Raw genomic sequence first — 7,500 nt, 5'->3', positions numbered from 1 at the left:
ATCGGCATAGACATCGACATCACACACACACACACACACACACACACACACACACACACACACACACACACACACACACACACACACACACACACACACACACACACATATATATATATATATATATATATATATATAAAAATATATATATATGTATGTGTGTAAATGTATATATGAATATATATAAAAATATATAAATATATATAAATATATATGTGTAAATATATATATCTACATATATATACATATATATACATATATATACATATACATACATATACATAGCGATGTCGCCACATGTGGAATGGAATGGACAGTTGTACCTTGTCACCCCTGTTATCTCTGAGTTCAGTTTTTCAGTTCCTCGAAAACAGTTCGAGAAAAAAAGATGGATGAGGACGGGGGGAGCAGACACAGCTAAGTATTTTCAGTGGATTTATAACCAAAAGATATATTTCAGATCATTGTTAATCCTTTGTGGCCATGCCGTTAACATTATCACCAAACAAAACACACAACAAGCAACTCATGGCAAAATATTTTCGAGTCGACGCGATAAAAGTTATTCATTCTTCTTCACCCCTTTCTCCTTGGTTCTTCACTGCCTCCCTTCCACTTTAAACTATCGAGGATTTTAGTCTTACCACTTTAAATTGTTCTACATTCCATGCACACTAAGCAGTCTCACCTTCACCTTTAAGAGATCGTCTGTTTTTCGTTCTCTTGTGTCTTTCCTATCCTGTCTATCAGTGGGTATCGAGAGATTGAATATATATATGGATGAAAAGAAAGGGATGTTGATTTGAAAGAAATGGAATTTGATATGAATAGGAACAAAACATAATCGGGTTGTGATATGTAATTTTACGTTACGAGCTATATTTTTCTTTAAATGGATTACTGCGCATGTCTTTGCATGGTGTAAAGAGATAAAGCGTTTTGTTTGTTCGTTTCTACGTTAACTAATGCCCTGCATTCTCTTTCTCTTTCTCTCTCTCTCTCTCTCTCTCTCTCTCTCTCTCTCTCTCTCTCTCTCTCTCTCTCTCTCTCTCTCTCTCTCTCTCTCTCTCTCTCTCTCTCTCTCCCCTCTCTCCTCTCTCTTCTCTCTTCTCTCCTCATTCCTCTCTCCCCCTCTCCCCTCTCGCCTCTCCCCTCTCTCCTCTCTCCTTCTCTCTCCTCTCTCTTCTCTCTCTCTCTCTCTCTCTCTCTCTCTCTCTCTCTCTCTCTCTCTCTCTCTCTCTCTCTCTCTCTCTCTCTCTCTCTCTCTCTCTCTCTCTCTCTCTAACACACACACACACACACACACACACACACACACACACACACACACACACACACACACACACACACACACACACACACACACACACACACACACATCACACACTCACACAATCTTCCCTGATATGTTTCTGTATATGATATATCTACCATTTTTTTTTCCGACTATTTACCTATCTGTGTCTGTCTTCACCAAGCCAGTCATTTATATTCGTCACATACGAGTATTGCCGCAGACGAAAATACATATTGCTGACGTGTTGACCTTACTAGAAAACTTTCTTATCTTTTCATTATCCCCGTAACTCTCTCGGTAATCTGTTTCCCGCTTCCCAGATATGTTCACGTGAAAATTCCAACAAGTGGATAAAAGTTACGAGACATATTTTGCGAAATCGATTGTTTGACATTGCATCATGATGATTTCACATGGATCCAGATGTTTCTTGTTTAAATACTGAACTAATTTCTACAATTTCACAATTTTTTTTAATCACTTCGTTAAGGACACTTTTCATGCATTTTACCACATGACAATACGGTCATCGGTACAGCATGTGAGCGAAAATAATTGAGAAAGCACCCAAACGAATAACTGCTTGACATATTGCGAAATGAATGTGACTTGAATCTGATTTAGTCCATGGACATTTATATGAATAAGCAAAGAGGATCTGTTTTGCTGTGAGAAAGGAATGAACAGTAGCATGGTAGCTTGTTTTATGTGTTTGTGAATTATTATTGTCATAGTTCTTTTTTAAATGTTTTTCTACTGTGGTGACTTGCAGCCTCTATTGCATATATACGAATCAACGTGCAGCATAATTTTTCTGATGAATAACATTTGCTAATTTAGACATCGCATTTTCATTATTTTTCGAATATGTATACTTTGGGCAATACTCACATGTCAGCGCGACCATATTGTTAAAAATAAATCAAAATAAATCAATCTAATAATGTAATTTTAACTAGGCGGCCGAATATATATAAAAAATACACTTGGAATTATTATAGTCTCTATTATCATTATTATATTTAAATGTCTTTTGACTGAAGTGAGGAGTCAAGTTTCCCTGATAAGAACATTTCAAGTCGCGGAAATAAAAGGTATATGCTTCGTAACAACTCTACACCTAACTTTTTCCCTAGATACGCCTGAAATATACCTGGAGAACAGAAAAAGATAGATATATTGCAAATTTCAACTATCCCCCCTCCCCCGACAAAAGAAATACATTAGCAAAAGAGAAAAAAAAAGGTAAAACAGACAATGGTAGTGAAAATTCCCGACTTCCGCGCGGGTCGTGAGCGCCGTCATCTGACTCGCTCCCAGGCCTCTTCCATTTTCGTTCCTTTTTTAATAGAGTGTCACTGCCTCGTCACACCACCTTGTTCTCCTGTCAGTACCCGTTGTTTGAGTTCCGCTTGATCTGGGCATTGCCTCTCTCAGTTGCGCTTTTTTCGCTTCCTCCTCCGGATATAAGTGTCATTGTTCGAAGCGATTCTCTTCTCTCTCTCTCTCTCTCTTTTTCGTTTTCCTTGATCTTCGTCCACACCCATTGTTATCACCACCTCTCCCTCTCCCTCCCCCTCTCTCTCTCACACCCGTCGCCCCATGACCTCTACCAGCACACGGGGATGAATGAGGTCACCCTCGAGGTCGCTGCAGGCTTGAACTCGACGCTGACGCAGGTGGCCTCGGCCCTCGGGTGGGTGCTGGCGTGCGTGACCTCGGTTCTGCTGGACGAGGAAGGGCAGGTGTCCCCCAGGTCGCTGCAGCAGGTCAAAGGTGAGGCCCCTGCTGGCTTTGTTTGGTTTTAGTTAGTTATTTGTTTATTTATTTATTTATTTACCTATTTATTATTTTGTTTTGTGAGGGAAGTGCTTCTAGTATGAAGGAGGGATATCATGGAGGAAGGGAAAGTTTTTTTTATGTTTTTTTTCTTGGGGTAAAAGCTAGTTCTCAATTTATCACACAGAGGGGATGGCGATTATATTAAACGCAGAAGCTACTAGTGGGTAGAATATTGATTGGTACCTGTTTCTTTGTGTGTGAAAAATGACCTTTTTTTTTTTTTTTTTACTTGTGTTGTTACTTCTTTGTCCATCATTGTTTTCACAACCTTTTGCAATTTTGAAATGTTTGTTCTTTTATTTTCCTACCAGCTCAAAGTCCATATGAGTTTGTTTACAAAAATAGTTGGCCTGTTAATGGGTTAGTGTCACTTAACATATCCATATGTATTAATGAGAAGTTGTACTAGTGGGCAATGAATAAAAAAAAAATGGATTTCCTCATAATTATGCTGACTCACTCTCTCTCCAAATCCGCTGAAATTTAGTGATTTGTGATAGAAGGCGTACAATATTGGTCTGACATGATATGACAGTGTCACACCTTTAATCTGGCATGTTTCAACTCGGATAAGTTGCTTGTTTGATTATAAATCATTAGCATGGTTTGCAAAATGTTTATCTTAGCAAATGCCCACCAGACAGGTGCAGTGGCAGGTGCATAGATGGATTGTCCTTAAAGAAGAGAGAAACTGCCAATTCTGTTTAGCCAGCTGATCTGCCAAATGAATGGACTTTTTCTCCTGAGTATTCTGAGAGCATTTTATGGTATGGGAAACTTCGTTATCATGAAATAAAAACATGAAATTTTTCTTTTACTTCTGGTCATAACAGATTCCAGGAAATTGTACAAATCATAATCAATATAGCTATATCTGTCATTGCGCAGAGTATTTTCATTTCTAAACACGATGATGTGATTTAGTGCATCGCTATTGTCACACATGTTAGTCTGTGTGATACATTGTGATGAATGTTTTCTCAGTATATTTTCTCTGAAAATTGTTCAGTAATGATATTGGTAAATGAATAAGAGGAAAGGAGAGAAAAATGAGAAATAAAGAAACCCATTTAATATTTGCAATAAATTGTTGGGAAGGGGGCGGGGCTTAACTCGGCATTTGCCAACTAGGATTTTTGTTGTGACAGTGCTGCTACCTGTCTTGTAAGTACTTTACATAAATTTATTTTTAAAAATTTTCCTTAAATAATATGTAGGGTAGAACATTGTAACTGTGGCACATGATTTTTTTTCTATTCTTTCTTTCTTTTTCTTTCTTTCTTTCTTTCTTTCTTTCTTTTTAGGAAATGAGTCTAAAAAGAGACTTTAAGCCCACAGTTAGTAATGTGTGGTAAAACCTCCATAACTAGTTAAGTGGCCCTTTCCCTGAAATTTCTTCCAGGCTTGTGGGCTGTTGCAAAGCCACCAGGTATTCTTATTACAGGACGGTGTAACACAAGATGACCAGTGCCTTGAGGTTCTGTATGGCATGCAGGAGAGAGGAGTGAGTGTTTTAGTTCCCAGCGGTGCATGTTAGCTGCTGTTCTACAGTGGCTTGATATTATTTAGTTTGTCATGGTCTACTTTCTCCCTGTGAGATTAAAGCCTAGGAGAGGTTTTGTTGAGTCATCGGCCAGGTCTCCTCTTGGAAGGGTCTCTCCCCAGTCAGCCCTCTACGATGCCTCAGTGTTACAGTCTTCGCTTACAGAGCTGAAGAAGGGTTTTCATGATTTTAGCTGATTGGTGGGTGGTGCTGTTGAGGTATTTCTTCTAATGTCGGGGAGCAAGAGCACTCATTACTGGGAGCCAAGCAGTTGGTGTCGATTATAAGACTTCAGCTTCAGATTTCCTTGGTTTTGTGCATTTATGTCTAAGTAGCTTGGACATATTGTGCCTCAGTATTAGTTGATTTATAAGTTGGAATTAAAAGAAAGTAGACATTGATGGAGAAATCAGGGAATGTGTTCAATCAGATGGTAAACTGGCAGCTCACCCTGGCTTTTGGAGTATACAGATTTGCAAATCTCTTTTATGAAAAAATAGAGTTGTTGAAGACAGAGAATGCAAAAAAAAAGATATTATGTAAAAGTTTTCAAAGTACAAGACATGTATGAACTTATTATTATTATTTTATTTATTTATTTATTATTAACAATAATAGTAATATTATTATGTATTTATTATTATTATTTTTTTTTTTTTTCACAAAAGAGACCTGGTGAATTGAGGTACTTCAGTCCAGTTTGAGTTTCCAGTTTTATCTTCTGAATTAGAGGTAGTATAGTCTGACTTGCATGGGACAAGGCAAGTTGTTCATCACTGTTGACATTTTGTTAGAGAGAAGTAAAGTTACTTTTACATTTTGCTGCATTGTCACAAATGGTAACACTTGCTTGTTTCTTAAGAGGCATATTTAAGGGTAAAATATCAGCTATTCAAGGTAATATACCTTTCTAGATTAGCAGTGGTAGATAGATAAATGAAGCTGGTGGTCATGTCATAGCTTGCCAAGTGACAGACAGGCAAAATAATGACACCTAGATTTGCATCACTGAAATCCTTGGTGCCAGTTATGTTTGGGTTTTCCAATTTTGTTTTTTCAGAAATTCAAATAGTATTGCAGCAAAAATGTATCAACACTTACATTGTGAGTGATAAAAAAAAACAAAAAAGAAATAGTATTACAGTTTATTTGTAGCATAATATACTGATAAATGAAACAAGGATAATTAAGACCATGAGTAAGTCAAGTAGGTAGGCTTTTTACATGCCAAAATCCACATAAAAAATATTCTGTTTTCAGATGTTTGAATATCAGATTGAGGTGGTAGTTATATTTCATAATGAAAATTAATTGATAGTGTTAGCATGTAGATATACATTTTCTTCATCTATTTTTTATTTTGTTTGTTTACAGAGACTGCGGTTACTGGCTGGACTGATTTGATTTGGTGGCTTGGCTTTACTCCCCTTCAAAGCCATGTTTTTAAAGCATTTGCCATCATCCTGGTTGTCAATTTTGTTCTGATTACGGTCTTCTGGTATGTGTATGCCCAGCGGATCTCTCACACGCTCTCTTACAGTAAGTTGTATGGATGTATCTTTATAGTATATTAAGTTTGCTTAATGATTCTATTTTGTATGTTTGTTGTTTTATTTTTTGTTGTTAGTATTATTATTACTATAATTATTACTTAACTGTAAAGAATGATGTTATTGCCATTATTATTATATTGAATTTTCTTGGAATGGCACTGAGGCAGTCTTCCTGATGCCAGAGTGTATGATCCCATAGGGCATGGATCAGTAATTAGCTGTAAGTTACCTAATCACTAATAATTTAAGGTTTTCTGGGGTTAAAGACCCATATTAGCATGACAATAGCCTTATGCATTGTCAAGGGATCAACACAGTTAACAATATAGAGGAGGAATAACTTCAGTTGGAACTATTTTCTGTATTCAGTATTATTAACTTTTTACCTTGATTATTGTACAATTTATATACACCTTGGCCAGTTGCAATTCCGTTTAACTTTTGCTGTTGGGTAAAGGTAAAACTAATCACTGGAGTCTTGTCTAATGAATATGTAATGGAATTTTTTTTTAGGGCATATGCAAGTTCTCAAACTATGATACTATAGCTTTGAAAGGATGAATGGACACAACATTTTTAGATTTCTAATAGGTGTAGTATTGTGTAGTAAATTAAAAGAATTAGTATAGATAAATAAGCTAGATAAACAACCTTTATTTCTGGATGTCAAGAAAGTGCAAGGGATACATGGGAATGAGAAGTACTTAATAACGAGTGATTAGAATTAGATTTTCTTAATATATTAGAGCCAGGCACCTTGCATATGAGCCAAAATTCAGGCATTAGGCTTACATAAGTGACAGCTGTTCTGTTTGCATGGTTTTTAGGCTGAGCCCACACAAACACTCATGTTTGGTATCAAGACTCTTTGCCTCTCCTTTGCAATGTTATAATATCTTTTTCTGCATAGACTTTTTTGACAATTATCATTCTGTATCATAATGGGAATAGACTATTTTCAATAAGCAGATCCCATATTATCTCTCTAGGTAGTCTACAACTCTGTGTAATAACAAGACCAATAAGTAATTTATTAGTTGTGTATTTTTTTTTATATTTCCATAATCAATTTCCCATAACACACCCTGCACCACTGGTCACGGGCAGGAATAGGATCCTGAGCATGGAACTAGTGTATCAATAGAAATAATGCAAGAGCCCCTTCCTAAATGTCCACCAAGTTGAATTTTCCTCCAAGAGTTTCATGTGTTCATGATTAGTCATTCCCATTACCCTGGCTATCAGCCAAATTTTTTCATGATGCA

The 7,500-nt window shown here is 36.6% G+C and overlaps 1 protein-coding gene across 1 annotated transcript in view; it reads left to right on the top strand.

The window, feature by feature from the left end:
- The first annotated feature begins 2,547 nt into the window (after positions 1-2,547).
- Positions 2,548-7,500, top strand: part of LOC125039100 (UBX domain-containing protein 6-like) — a 15,316-nt gene continuing 10,363 nt past the window's right edge. The window contains exons 1-2 of the mRNA XM_047632837.1: positions 2,548-3,073; positions 6,057-6,221. The gene's annotated coding sequence lies outside the window, so the exon portion shown is untranslated. The remainder of the gene's footprint in view (positions 3,074-6,056; positions 6,222-7,500) is intronic.

Source organism: Penaeus chinensis, chromosome 3, assembly GCF_019202785.1.
Source record: "Penaeus chinensis breed Huanghai No. 1 chromosome 3, ASM1920278v2, whole genome shotgun sequence".
NCBI lineage: Eukaryota > Metazoa > Arthropoda > Malacostraca > Decapoda > Penaeidae > Penaeus > Penaeus chinensis.
The sequence above is the reverse complement of the archived record's forward strand: the minus strand, read 5'-3'. Positions and strand labels throughout refer to the sequence as shown.